The sequence below is a fragment of the Lactuca saligna genome, chromosome 3, assembly GCF_052625555.1.
Source record: "Lactuca saligna cultivar CGN05327 chromosome 3, ASM5262555v1, whole genome shotgun sequence".
NCBI lineage: Eukaryota > Viridiplantae > Streptophyta > Magnoliopsida > Asterales > Asteraceae > Lactuca > Lactuca saligna.
Window position 1 is genome coordinate 145519566 of NC_136419.1, and position 15703 is coordinate 145535268.

Here is a 15703-nt window from a genome sequence, read left to right on the forward strand (position 1 = left end):
CAGATGATAAGAACGGGCCAAACAAGTAACAAAATGCCCCCAAAAAATAGGGCTCCCAGGGCGCGAACTCGCGGCAGACCCAGCCAGAAAACGGGATAGAAAATACGGGATGTTACAACAGACACCAGGCTGTAAGATGCACCATAAGAAAAATAAGTTCTGCTTAGTCACTTTGTCTCCATGCCTCTTATGGTTGATGGAAAAGGTAATGAACCGGTGGAGTAAACGATGGATCGGGGACCGAATACTGCTCTCAGGAGATACTCCGGAATTAAACATCCCGAAGGCAATGTTATGCCAAAAAGAATATCCCATGACACCCTGCGTATATCCTCTAGCAGCCCCTCCCAAAAACATGCCAAACTCGGGAGTCACAGCCTCCTGTCGATCATACAGTCCCACTCTCCAAGATAACTCAACTAGGCTGCACTCCCGGTACTCATCCCCCAATCGAAATACCAACGCCTGTGGCCAATGTGAATCTTGGACCGTTTCCTGAAACGTCACCGTTGTGAAAAACTCAACACAAAATTCCTTGTAGACCCGCTCTTGCACCCGGAACAGATTTTGCCAACCAGAACAGGTGAACGAATACCCATCTCCAATAAATGTCTTTGTCAAGAATGGGCCCACCTGGTCTACGAGCCCTACTTCCCTCAATCTTGTCCAATTGACTATTGGAGCAACTACAATTTCCCTGTTGTAAAGCCACCCCAATATGTTGTTCCAACGGGTCAAAACATCACGGGCCGTCATCGCGGGAAAATTGTAAAACGGGTGTAAACCCGCAACCCCAGCTAGAACCTTTCTTCTTGGAGCCATTCCTGCAAAAACACGAAAAAGAAACAGCCAAAACAAATATCCACAAATCAAACATAGAAGAAAAATGAATTCTGATTAGCCCCAGAATTCACGTCGTGAATCATGTACGATTCACGTCGTGAGTTCGCAACCGCAGAAGGCAGAATCTTTACAATCGGGGAAAATCCAGTCAAAATATCCTTGGGTTTTACTCCTATACCACTTCCAAACACTTAGCATGAACATTCCAAGGTTATTTACAAACTGTAAAGAATTAATTTCGTCATTTAACAAACCCTAACCCTAAGTTCCTCTACTAGAACCAAAAATTAAACTTAATAATCAATAATTGGTACCTTTGTTGGAAGTATTACATAAGCACAATGGTAATTAGTAGAATTGTCGGCTAAATTCGCAGCAATGGGGACCAAGGGGGGCCAATTTCTGTTTCCACTTGGTGAACAATAAACAAATGAAAAGGTTTACTAGTTTCCAGGGACTTAACATGTGGTCCCGTACTTTTAAACATTCACGTCGTGAATAGTTCATGGGCTTACGTTTGGGCCATGTACTCACGGACTGATCTTGGGCTTGCTAGTCTAATGGGTTAAGCCATATCATGGATTATGTGTCCGGTTCATTCACAATTCACGTCGTGAACGGCTAACTATTCACATCGTGAATAAAGTCTGGATAATCAATTTTTGAGTTTGAACTAAGTTCTTAATTACTACTACTTCCGTTTTAAGGTCCCCACATTTTGTTCTAATAGAGTTGGATGACTCGATCTAAGTTTTCAAAACTAAAATGCAAAAAGAAAGAGAAAAAAAATTTCAAACCAAACTCGGGTTGCCTCCCGAGAAGCGCTTCTTTTTCTTGGAGTCTTGAGCTGGACTCCGTGCCTCCTACGTTGAGTCTTCGGAAGAGTCCTCCACAAAGATCTTTTGTTCCTTGAACCGCCTATTGTAAGCTTGAACTCGCCTTTTATATGCCTTCTTTGAATTCTCCTTTTTAGCTTTTCCCTTTTCTTCAAGCTTGCGTTTTGTGCCCTTGGTTTCCTCCTTGTACTTTATGTCATTCTCTTCCTCTTTCACCACCGGCCTTGTTACTCTTGAAGTGACCTCCTCTTCATCACTTGTTATTTCCTCATCCTCTTTGCTTACCCAAGAAGGCGGGCTCTTGTAAACTATGACTTCAATCAAATATGGAACAGATGCCTTTGGTTTTGTCCTCTTGACTTGATGAACTACCTTTATCTCTTCTTCCGTAAGCTTTTCCAGTTCTTCTAGTTCATTCTCTTCATTAATTGTGAACACCTCTTCTTTATTTTCTTGAAAGTCATCCTTTATCCCAAAGACTTCTTGTTCATATCCAACCCTCAAAGTTAGCTTAGACTCGCGGATATCAACAAGGGCACCAGCAGTGTTGAGCAATGGCCGACCAAGGATTATCGTAACATCTGGATCTTCTTTCATGTCCAAGACTACAAAGTCTATCGGAAAAATAAATTTTCCAATTTTTACCAAAATATCCTCCACTATGCCTCGGGGTTGTGTCACCGCACAATTCGCCATGTGAATCTTCATTTTTGTAGTCTTCATTTTCTGAATCTCCAATTTTTTATAAAATGAAAAAGGCATCAGATTAATGCTAGCCCCAGAATCGGCTAAAGCATTAACCTTCATTTTATTCCCGAACTCACATGGAAGAGTGAGGCGTCCAGGATCCCCCATCTTTTCTGGTGTTTCTCCCAACATAGCTTTTGAAGTTTGTTCACCTAGAATCACTGTAGACTGCTTCTTTAATTGCCTTCGAGTGTCTATCAAGTCTTGCAGTAATTTCTGGTTCTCGGGAGCTTTAGATAAAGACTCGACAAAGGGGGTATTAATTGGGATCCCCTTCACATGCTTGACAAACTCTCTATGCTCTCTCTCCAGTGGACTAAGGGTGGGTTGGGAAGGAAAAGGCAAATTCGGCTCATAAACCGAACTGACTGCAGAATTTTTCTGTTCATGACGGGCCCACGTCGTGAACATATAAGGTTCACGTCGTGAATTCTGGAACTCAGCAGCTTCATGATTTTCGAGCTTGATCTTCTTCATCTTTTGATCCAGCTTCCTTGGTTCTTCGTCCAATGCTTCCAGGAACTCCGAGATGGATTCTTCTTCGGTGTCTATGGCCATTACATGAGATTGGTTCTTTACTTCGGGCTCTCTGGGGACAATTTTTCATGAACTAGAGTTGCTAGTTGACCAAATTGTACTTCAAGGTTATGGATGGAGGCTTGCTGATTCTTTATCAAAGTTTGTTGTTCTAGAATAGAAGAATCAGTGGCATCGTGTCGCTTTTCGGATGCTTCCATAAACTTCATTAAAATGCTCTCTAGGTCGGGTTTCTTCTCGGCTGGTGGCTGCTCCTTTTGATAGAGGCCTCGACCTGTCTGCCAATACTTCTCTTCTTTTTGCTTCTTATACTCCTCATATGGCAGCCACTCCTTCTTCGGTTTCCTCCAGTCCTCATCAAATTTATCCCCACTAGAGTAGCATACTTGAGCCTTCCTGTTCCCATAATCATCTACATTGCAGTCCCTTGTCAAGTGTGGACCACGGCATCTCTCGCAACCCACTCTTATGGCATGTATCGATTGGTCCATCTGTGTTATCCTGCGGTCCATATTATTTAACATGGCCATGACCGCTGCTATTTCTTCAGTTTGGGACCCTCCTCTGCCTTTGATTCCTTCTTGCCTCGGTTTGTGGTATTCGCAGGAGTGTTTCGCGAATTCTTCAATTAGCTCCTTGACCTCCCTTGGATTTTTCTTTGTCAAAGGTCCTTCAGAATCAAGGAGTTGTCTCGTCATCACGTTGACCCCATCATAAAAGATTGACATCTCTTGCTGCACATTTAGGTCATGTTGTGGGAAATTTCTAAGTAAGCCCTTGTACCGCTCCCATGCTTCGTATTGTGACTCCCCCGACTGTTGCTCAAAGTTGGCTATTGCCTTCTTGAGTTTGGCTATCTTGGATGGCGGGCAAAACTGATCCAGGAATTTCTCACGCATTTGAGCCCAAGTGGTGATTGTACCCGGTGGGACTGCTTTTAACCACTCCTTAGCAGCTCCTTTGAAAGTGATGGGAAGCATCCTAAGCAAAACTGTGTTTCTGCTGACATGTGGGACATTGAAGTAGTCTGCAATGTCATTGACTTCATCTAGATGCTTAAAAGCATCTTCATGATCTTTCCCAAAAAATGGAATGTCCTTCAGGGCAGTCAATATGTGTCCCTTCAGCTCGAATGTGGCATTGGCAGGTATTGCGGGTTGGACTAATCCGGGACCCACATCTTCTCGGATCCGCTCCTTGTAAGCTCCCATGGACATTTCTTCAATTGTTGCCATCTCGTTCCTTGGCTCGTTCTCGGGTTCACTCGTGTGTTCTTCAAATTCTGGCTCGGTATCGCTTTCGGACTCGGTTTGCACGGGTGTATGATCCAAATGCTCAAGATTACTCTCGTGCTTTGCTGATGAACTTGACACTCCTGTCTTCTTTCCCGACTTCCTAGAGAAGGCTGACTTCAATTCTTGCAAGTGCGTCTTTTTCTTGTGAATTGCAGACTCGGGATCTTTTAGTGGTGGCACCAATGGTGTGTTTGAGCCTCTAGTCATTAACTCCTGCAACTTGCTAAACTAAAACGTAAAACTGGACTAAAATAAGAAAAACTAAAAATGAACTCTCATATTTCACGTTGTGAGTGTACTAAATCTCACGTCGTGAACGTTGTGACAAACAGAAAAAAATTAAACTAAGATAAGCTAGCTAAATAAATAACCAATTAAACTTTCTGCAAATTTTAAAAAAAAAATGATTAATCTAATGCAACTAAATAAACTAATAATTTGCGCCGTTCCCCGGCAACGGCGCCAAAAACTTGATGAGCACAAAAGTACCCACTAATTTTAATATTTATAACCTAACAAACTTAGACTATCTATGCACTTATAAGCAGTGTACCTAGTCAGATTACAATATAGCTTAGGTAAGTCGGGTGTCGATCACAGGGAACGGTGTTACTAATTAATCTACTTACTATTAAATTAACCTAATTTATTAACAAATTTAATAAGGGGTTTTATCTGATTTTGCAAGATCACATGAACTTAAATCAAATTCAATAAAAACACACTCTTGCTTAGTTGAATCCACTTCTCCCTTATGGCTAGCTAATGATCACAGGTTATTAAGTTGGTTTTTAGTTATTTTAGTAATTTAGTTCTATCTTACCAATAAGTAACTAATTCATGTCAAAACATGTATGTTCACACATAATTAAACACATAACTAATTATGAATGTAAATATGTTATGTAAGATTTGTTGTATAAACGCAATTATGGTCACAATTCACGTTCTCTAGCACAGCTAAGATTTATTCAGTCTAATTACTAACTAAGATTGGTCAATCCTAGCTCTAGCAATTCAATGTTCACTAAATTATTAGGTAAACAGGTTCATGCAGTTTCATGGTCACTAAGCTACACAGAACATGCAATCAAGCAATTAGATAAACAAATAATAACATGCTAGGTCATACAAATCAAACACAAGCAATTTTTTTACCAACTCAAATTAATCCATAAACATATAACTATTCATAAGTTCAAAGCTTCATCTAGCTAAGCAAGAGTAGCTAGATTCAGCTGCTCATCATAGTAATTAAACTAACACAGCTAAAACTAATGAAAGACATGTTCATAATTAACTAAAATATAAAACTTTACTTCTTTTGGTGTTGAAATCCCTCTTCCAGGACCTTTCTTTCTCTCTGAAACGTCTCCTGGAACTCTTTTTCTTCTGCCAAAAGTCCCTCTATTCGTAAAGGTCAAGGATCTATATAATTGCTGATATCCATAAATTCACGTCGTGAATAATCATAAATTCACGTCGTGAGTCGTAGATAACCGTGCCCGTCAAGGATTTCTTCACCCGCGTACATATCTTCTAGAACCAACGACTCACGTCGTGAATCCTTTAATTCTCACGTCGTGAATAACCTTTAATTCATATTTACTTCACTTTTACTCTTCTAATTCCCAAAGTTTCTTTCTTTAACGTTTTCAGTCCCCTTTTCTTCAAAATGTCTTCTTTTTTTGGCTGTAAACAACATTTAAGCTCATAAGTACCATTATTCTAAACAAATTACCGACTTCTTAATAAAAATGTACTTAAATATTGCCTAAAAATAAGTATAAATATGGCAATATCAGTCGCTCAGTCAACAGTCCTCCCCACCTTAATTATACATGACTAGTATATGTTATGCGATTTTAGAAATGCCTTGTAAAAATCCATTCATGAGAAAGTATTCCACTCGGGAACACTTAGGACTCTCTATAGTTCTGTGTCGACTCTATCGGTCCAAGTATCCGTGGCAGTGATACATAGGACGAAACCCGAAACGCCTAGAACTTGTGTGCCTGTTCGGCGCATGACTCTATCGATCTTCATGTTATATAATGTCGAAGTGTGCAAACTTCGACGGCTCTATCGATCATGGTTAGACCTTGTGGAACCATGTGTAAATCCTTAGTGTTGTATAAAAAGAACTTTCTCCGTAAGCATTTCGACAGATAAAGGTTCTTTTGAGCCTAAACATAATACAAATAATCAAACCTAATACGATCCGTCAGTCGTCCCTCTTATCTCAAGCCTTCCGAAGTACCCAAGAGAAGGGTACCGCGCGCTGTTGACAAACCCCTATTAGACTGATGGAAACCGAAGCGAAAGACACTGCAAGATACTCCAGAAGACGATAACCATCCGAAGCATACTCCGTAGATTCCCCAGAAAGACCCTTCGTATCTCGCAAATCAGGCTCGTGAACCCAAAGGATAGGACTCATGGGAATGACCACTATAACCAGGTATATGCATAAAGGTGGTATATAGTTGAGATCAAAAAGATTTAAGATGTGTACTTCCTCCCCACTCCCTGTTCCTCGTTGGGTTGTGGATCTAGGGTGGAGTCACACAATCGAACGTCCTGCCGACCTCAATTATATATGGCCTGCATACACCAAGTATTAGTGGTTAAGCCAAGTATGAGCTCTACCACGAACCTCATAGCAAAGCCCTTCATCCTATTCCATAAAATAGGAGCTGGAGTCAAGAGAACCACTGTGGGTTGAGATATTATAATGACCACAAATCTGAAATTTGTTGTCATATCGATTAAGCCCACATAGTAGCTAACACCCTCAGTTAGTATAGAGATTAAGGTTCCGAGTGATGGGAACCTATACTCACTAGATTTGACCTAGACCGAGAAAACCCAGAACCTTCGGAAGAGTAGTTGCAGTAGATGCTAGCACTACTCAGGCACTTCGTCGACCCCGTTACAGACGAGTAGTGCCTAGGACTCTCCACCCTCTCGCATGGATAAAATCGTTGTCGCCCTGTAGACGATAGACTACATTCTCCGAAGCGAACACTAGAATACCGAGAACCATAGGATAACCTCCGTAGCCAAGAATACTTGATCGAAGTGCGAAAGTTGTTGCCTTAAGCCTCATGACCCAGATCCTGAAGAGATTATAGACTTAACACCAGCCTTGGTGTTAGTCGAGGGGTTATGCAGGAGCATGCGCTTTCCACACTAGAATAAACCAAAGTCTTAGAGATTCATTGGACTATTAGGTGTTCCACGAATTGGTCCAACCCTCGTAAAACCACTACTACTTCTGGATATTCCACAAGCTTCATCCTAGATCGATCCACTCCTTAGACTTGATCAGTGTTGCCCGACATCACTTTTCGTATCCCACTCATCTTGATAGAAACAATTGAGAACCCTAACCTCATAGATACACTAGTCGGAACCCACTAGCTACACAAGACGGAATCCACATCCCGTAAGAGAAGGTTTGTTGAAATGGTAAACACAGACCAGAGTTCACTTGGGAAGGAAAGGAAAAACAGAATAGGAAGTACCCTCCTGCCTCTACTCGGCCATTCATACCTCCTTCCTTGCCTAGACATGAATTTCAGGACGAAATTCCCTCTAACGGGGGGATGATGTGACAACCCAAAGATTTCCGTTAGTTCTTGCGATAGCGAGATTTAGCAGTAGCGAGGGGAAGGCGTGGTTCATACTCTAAGAGAGAGTAGATGCGAAGGTTCGGATCGAAGATCTTCGCGAGACAGCCCCCGGGCACCATAGCATGTCGGGAATAAGGGGGACTTACTTCACGTACGCCAGTTGAAGATGCCCCATCAATAGCAAAAAGAGAAAGAGCATACTCGTCTGTCTATAAAGCAACCCTGCCCGTGTCGAAGACAAGTCTGGCATCGGATGTCTATAGTGCTTGAACAAGTCTGTCATCGGTGGGAAAAGAGTGAGCTCTGGTCCAATTGCCGTTTTTGTTTCTGTATTCCTGATTTATCCACTAGGTCAGTCTGGTTGGTTCTTTGCGCCTAGTTTTGGTGTAGCAGCTATATTTCGATTTATCCTCTTTTTTCAAGGATTTCATAACTGGACATTGAACCCATGAAAAATTAGCCAAATTTATCCCGAAAATATTTTTGACCTAAATTAAACCCGTTGGAATATTTTAAATAATATTCGTCAAGCGATCAAAAATTAAGGCGGTATAATTTTAAAATTTGTCGTGATTAAGGAAGTGGTGAAAAACCCGATCGCGGTTGGTGTCAGGAGAACCCCGGCCAGGCCATAAGCCCCACCCTATATAAGGGAGGAGTGGGATTCACTCCCACCTTTTTGCCACCTTAGACACACTCTCTCTCTCTCTCTACTTTCTCTCTCTACAAACGGGTTTTGGTCAAAAATCACCCATCCAAGCTCCAAATCGGTAAGTTCACCTTCCTAGGTTGTTATCTAACTTACCTAGCTTGCGAATTCGAGACTTAAACATCTAGAAACCTCAAGAACATGAGTTTACGGCCCATGAACACCTTCATGGACCGTAAACACTCATAAAAGGGTTTTTATGCTCAAAAACCCTTCAAAACCACTTCTCATGCTTAGCAATGGCTTAGATGCTTACCCGAAATGACTTAGAACACCAAAATCGGACCAAATGGGGAGTAAACATGATTTTACAGTCTAAGAATGTTCTTGCACTGTAAACCCATGTTCATGGACCATAGACACCTTTTATGGTGTCAAACTACCCCTCAAACACCTCCAAGGGCTTCCATGAACTTCCTAGGGTGCATAGAACCTTACTTTCCTTCATTTTATTCACCAAAGCATACAAAAAGCATGTCACACATGAGTTTACGGCCCAAGAAGGATCTTGGACCATAAACACCCATTCATAGACCATAAACACCCCCTAAGGGTGTTAAAATGCCCTTAACACTTTGTATGGCTTGGATTTGGACCTAGAACTTCGTATGCTTAACCTACAACCACAAAAACGCATGATTTGGGGACCAACATGAGTTTACCGCCATAAAATCATGTGTTTAAGGTAGTAAACTCCCCAAGTGTATCTCCTTAGACCATAGACACCTTCCCAAGGTGTTTAAGTTCCCTAAACACCTTCATATGCCTCTAAAAGCCACTAGAACCTTGTTTAGACGAGTTAGAACCATCAAAAAACAAAGGAAATGGACCAACATGAGTTTACTACCATAAAATCATGTGTTTACGGCCGTATAATCATGGGGGAAAGGGTCTTGAAACTATAAATACCTATAAGGGCCTTCACTTGAGGAGTAAACTCCAATGTGAGTCCATACACATCTCCTATGCAACCCGGGACACTTCTAGCACTTGTAGCAAAGTGTTTTTATGTCGTAAGACATGCTTACTTGCTTAATTAGTTATTAAATGACTAATTAGATACTTAAACGTATCATTACATGTTAAAAAGGATTCGCGTGTGTGGTCAAGTCCTCACTTGACGCTTAGCATCCTATACCGACACCTCCGTCGGATCCACTTACAACAGGTGAGTTCATACCCCTGAATGAACCTTTTAAATGTTTTTACATGTTTTATAGGGGGGGTACAAGTTAAACGTGTCAGTTATCATATCAATCACATGTGATTGATAACCCGCATGCACAAGAATTTACCACACTGTAAACTGTTTTACCGAGTAGGATACTATAAAAGGTTTTCTGAAATGTTTTCACTTGTTTAAAACTCTTACTTATACGGTTTTATCAAAGTTCATTTTAAACTGGTTTATGAAAGGTTTCCGAAGAATTTCTAAATGTTTTTCAAACTTATTTTACCAAAGAATACCAAGTGGTCATTGTCTTAAGTATAAAGGATTTTCCAAGGATTTTCATCAAAGTTCTCTTTCATGTCGCATGCTCTTACTTGTTAGACACCACTGCCTCGCTTCTACTTGGTTTACACTCCTGCGTGTTAACGTTTCCACTTCGTGATACACTTATATTAGTTGACGCTTATACTTCACGATTCGGTCATTCCACACTGTACGCTTATACTTCACAATTCGATTATCCCACACTGTTTGTTTACACTTTACGATTTGGTTATTCCACACTATTCGTTCACACTTTATGATTCAGTTATTCCACACTATTCGTTCACACTTTATGATTCAGTTATTCCACACTATTCGTTCACACTTTATGATTTAGTTATTCCACACTGTATGTTACCACACCACGACTCATTTATACATCATGATGCGTTTCCACTTGTTACACACTCAGTCGTAGTTAGATGTATGCCTGTACTTGTATAGGTGCATATAAATAATGATTGAAGGACTTAGGAAGGCGTGTCCGCCCTATTTCCTTTTCTTCGTTGAGATGTGGTCTGGTGGGATCGGATGGCCATCCGAAGGTCATTTTATTCATTAGTTGTATGTTATGTATACGAGCATAGACATATAGGTTTACTCTAGTCAGTTCAGTTATGAGTCTCTACCTCTAGTTCAACACTTATATATGAAACCCACTACCCACTCTTTGGGATGCATATTCGGGATGCGTATTTCTCCGTCGTCTAGTTGGTAACCAGAGTCTCCTGTAGGGAGAGCGGACATTGTGTGTATAGATCTATACGGGATTGACACCCCCGCACCCTGACTGCTAGCTACAGTCCACTGCCCACCAAGCCAAGGGGTGACAAATGTCATATTTTATAGACGCTTGTAGGGCGTCAGGTACTCTAGTGTCGGTTAGTATGGTTACGAGTATCCCAGGTTGCCTTATAATTCATGGCCTTAAGGTAACGGTATTTCACCAGCAACTTACACTATATGCTGGAAACCCATTCTCAGAGTCACACTGTTTTTAGACCTTGCAAGCTGTATCTTTCATTTGATACTGTCTGCGATCTGTATTCTCTGATTTAGACTTTATTAGTTGTACCTTTCATTTGGTACCATCTGGGGTCTGTATCTCCTTTTGATAGACTGAGCCAGGCGTGTCATTCGTTCGATACTCTCCTGGAGTCAATGATTCCTTTTGCCTTAGTCATCAGTCCTCACTGCTGAGGCATATGTTATTTCCCTGATTTCTCTTGCTTTCTTTAATAATCAAATTCTGTATTTTGATAATGATAGTGATTAAGGGAAAACTACTTTTTACCACATAACTCCGTCCAGTCTTGGTAGAAGACTACTTTTATTAAAGAAAATATAGGATTTTCTGGAAAAGACACTAATGTAATGGATACCATAAAACTACCACTTTTATTTAAGTTATTTGATTAAAATGACACTAAATACTTATGAACTCACCAGCATTTGTAAAAATGTTGATACTCGCTTTTCAAATAACTTGTATTCTCAAGTCAGCAGTAGACAGGTACATTCCCGGAGCTGTTGATGAAGATAGCTTAGTGCTAAGCTGCACTTATATAACTACTTGTATTATTTTGATGTATTGTAATGTAAACCATGTAAAACTATTACTATTAATGCAATGGTTGTTGTACTTCGATTACTATAATGCATGTGTTTTGATACTTGACATGACGTCATCGACCCCAGAACGTTTCCGCCGTTCCGGTTTTGGGGTGTGACATTAGGTCTTGATTAGGTCGTAGTCTGTCAAAATTTTCCATTATGGTTGATGTAAGGCCTCTTTATGTTGGCTGTTTTTCCCAAACTTGTTACATCTACAATTCCAGTAATATTGACAGATACCTAATCTTATGGGAATTATTATCCAAATGTCATCATCTATTAGTTCTAGACCTACATTAAATCGTATTGTTGGTCTATGTAGAGTTAGTCCACGATTCATATTCCTAAATTCTTCCATTAAATTCTTATCAATATTTTCATCTTCATAAACTTATAGATCAAAGATGCCGCCTCGCAGAAATCCAAGGAGAAACCCTAATAACGAAACACCACCCCCTCAACCACCTACTCCTCAGTTCGACACGACAGCCTTGAATGTTGTTGTAGCTGCAGTTGTGGCTACAGCCATGGCTCAATAACATTCATCAGGTTCCACTGGAGGAGGAACCCCTGTTCATTTTGTTCAAGTTGAAGCCCCTGTGTGCTCAAGAGAGTGCTCCTATAAGGACTTCACAAACTGCAAACCATTGTCCTTCAATGGGACGGGCAGAGTCATTGCCCTCTCGCAATGGTTCGAGAAAACCGAATCGGTTTTCGAAATCTGCTCTTCTTCCGAGGATAGCAAGGTGAAGTGCGCTACTTGCACCTTCGAAAATAAAGCCCTAACATGGTGGAATAGCCATGTTAAGTCACTATCTCTAATAGTGGCAGATGATATGGGTTGGGGATCTTTAAAAGACCTCATAATAGAGGAGTACTGTCCGAGAGGCGAGATCCAAAAGCTGGAGGAAGAACTATGGAGCCTAACCATGAAGGGCTCCAACGTAGTCGCCTACACCGCCAGGTTCTGTGAACTAGTGGCCCTCTGTCCCAACATGATTTCTTCAAAGGGAAAGAAGATCAAGAGATACATATGGGGACTGGTGCCCCCATACCAAGGAAATGTGTTGGCTTCACATCCAGCTACATTTGATAGTGCCAAGCGATTGGCACAGCGGCTAGTTGACCATGGGGCTCGTACCCCAGCTGCAACAACAACAACTACCCTGGCCATCTCAGAGCCAGCAAGAACCGCTGAGTCCAAGCGGAAATTATGGGATGACAAGAAAAAGAATAAGGCTACCAAGAAAAGGCAGGTCGTGGTAGTACATGCGGCGACAGCACCTGCCACTGCTGCTACTCCGTTAAAGCAGTATTCTAGAAGCCTACCGCTCTGCAACAAATGTAACTACCACCATGTGGGAGCCTGTCGGGAAATGCAGTGTGTAAACTGCAACAGGAAGGGGCACACTGCCCATTTCTGCAAAGCTCCGGCGAGGCCAATCACCCAAGTCCCCGACGCTGGAGTGGGCCAAACTTGCTACGGATGTGGCGAGGTAGGCCACTTCAAAAGAAACTGCCCAAAGGCAGGGTTTGTCGGTGGATCGACAAGATTTCTGGCCATAGGTCATGAGGAAGCGGTTGCTGACCACTCAGTGGTCACTGGTACGTTCCTCCTCGATAACTGTTATGCATGCATTCTATTTGATAGTGGAGCGGAGAGGAGTTTTGTGAACCAAAAATTTGCTCAATTCCTTAGGCAAAAATCACGAGCAATTATTGAACCATTCACTATAGAGATGGCTAATGGAAAGATAGAAAGCACTAGCAGCATATTCATAGGGTGTACCCTAACTTTAGATAGCCATTCATTTTCGATCGATCTCATGCCGGTCTCAATTAAAATTTTCGATGTCATTATCGGCATGGATTGGTTGAGTCGTCATCGTGCCGATATCATGTGTTATGAAAAGGTTGTTCGCCTAAATCTTCTGTCTGGCGTAACCTTAGTAATTTATGGAGACAAACCCGGCACGAACCTTCGTATCATCTCAAGCATCCAAGCTCATAAATTCTTGCGAAAGGAATGTCGTGCATTCCTCGCTCATGTGGTCGATGTGAGCTAAGAAACGAAGGACATTCAAAACATCCTAGTGGTACGCGAATTTCCCGACATCTTTCCAGAAGAACTCCCAGGATTACCTCCGCAACGTCAAGTCGAGTTCCGAATCGACTTAGTTCCAGGGGATACCCCAGTAGCCAAATCACCCTATCGTCTAGCGCCTGCAGGGATGCAAGAACTATCCGGTCAACTTAACGAACTGCTCAGCAAGGGCTTTATAAGACCAAGCTTCTCACCATGGGGAGCTCCAGCCTTGTTCGTCAAGAAGAAAGATGGATCATTTCGTATGTGCATCGACTACAGGGAGCTTAACAAACTGACGGTCAAAAATCGTTATCCGTTGCCTCGGATCGACGACTTATTTGACCAACTTCAAGGGGCGAACTTTTTAAAAAAAATTGACTTAAGATCCGAATATCACCAATTACGAGTGCTAGGGGAGGATGTTCTGAAGACAACCTTCCGAACTCGTTATGGACACAATGAATTCGTAGTGATGCCGTTCGGATTAACAAACACACCCGCAGTATTCATGGACTTAATGAATAGGGTGTGTCGTCCGTACTTAGATCAGTTCGTCATCGTCTTCATCGATGACATCCTTATCTACTATCGTAGTAAGGAGGAGCATGGTCAACATTTACGACAAGTCCTCGAAACATTACGTTCGGAGAAGCTCTACGCAAAGTTCTCAAAATGCGAATTTTGGATTCGACGAGTCGAATTCTTAGGGCACGTGGTTAGCAAAGAGGGAATACATGTGGACCCTTCCAAAATTAAAGCCATTGAGAGCTGGTCAGTACCGAAGACGCCTACATAAATTCGTCAATTTCTAGGCCTCGCTGGCTACTATTGTAGGTTTATTCAGAACTTCTCCCGCATAGCTAAGCCTCTTACAATATTTACCCATAAGGGCGTATCCTTTGACTGGGAAGAGAAGCAGGAAAGAGCGTTTGAAACGCTCAAACGAGCCTTGTGCACCGCACCAATACTATCCCTTCCCGAAGGAATAGAAGACTTCGTGGTCTATTGCGATGCATCGAATCAAGGACTCGAATGTGTTTTGATGCAGTGAGGTAAGGTCATCGCCTATGCCTCGAGATAGCTGAAGACACATGAGGTCAACTATACGACCCATGATCTTGAACTAGGAGCAGTTGTGTTTGCTCTGAAGATCTGGAGACACTACTTGTACGGTACGAAGAGCACTATCTTTACAGACCAAAAGAGCTTACAATACATCTTTGACCAGAAGGAGCTCAACATGAGACAACGACGGTGGGTCGAGCTACTCAGTGACTACGAATGCAAAATTCGTTATCATCCCGACAAGGCCAATGTAGTAGAGGACGCCCTAATTCGGAAGGAATATTTTGGTCGTAGGATCAAATCATTGACTATGACTATCCATTCACACATATCCACACAAATACAGGCGTCCCAACTCGACGCTTTGAAGCCTGAAAACGTGGCGAGTGAATCCCTGAGAGGAATGGATAAGAACTTGGAGGTTAAGGGTGGCGGAGCTTATTATTTCATGGACCGGATCTGGACCCCGAAACTAGGTGGTTTTAGAGACTTGGTCATGAACGAGGAGCACAAAACTCGTTATTCCGTCCACCCAGGTTCAGATAAGACGTATACGGATCTTAAAAAGTTATACTGGTGGCCTAACATGAAAGCAGAGATTGTTACCTTCGTAAGTAAATGCCTTACTTGCGTTAAGGTCAAGGTCGAATACCAGAAACCCTCAGGCCTCCTACAACAGCCAGAGATCCTGGAATGGAAGTGGGAGAGGATCACTATGGATTTCGTTACCAAGTTGCCCAAGACAATGGGTGGACTTGATACCATATGGGTCATCATCGACAGATTGACCAAGTCAGCACACTTCCTGCCGATCAAAGAAACAGACAAGATGGAGAAACTT

General features: G+C 42.0%; 1 non-coding gene across 1 annotated transcript; it reads left to right on the top strand.

Annotated features, from left to right (window-relative positions):
* Nucleotides 1-3707: 3707 nt before the first annotated feature.
* On the top strand, nucleotides 3708-3814 carry LOC145038168 (small nucleolar RNA R71). The gene has a single exon (XR_013679232.1). It is a non-coding gene; the product is annotated as a small nucleolar RNA R71 (small nucleolar RNA).
* Nucleotides 3815-15703: the final 11889 nt, after the last annotated feature.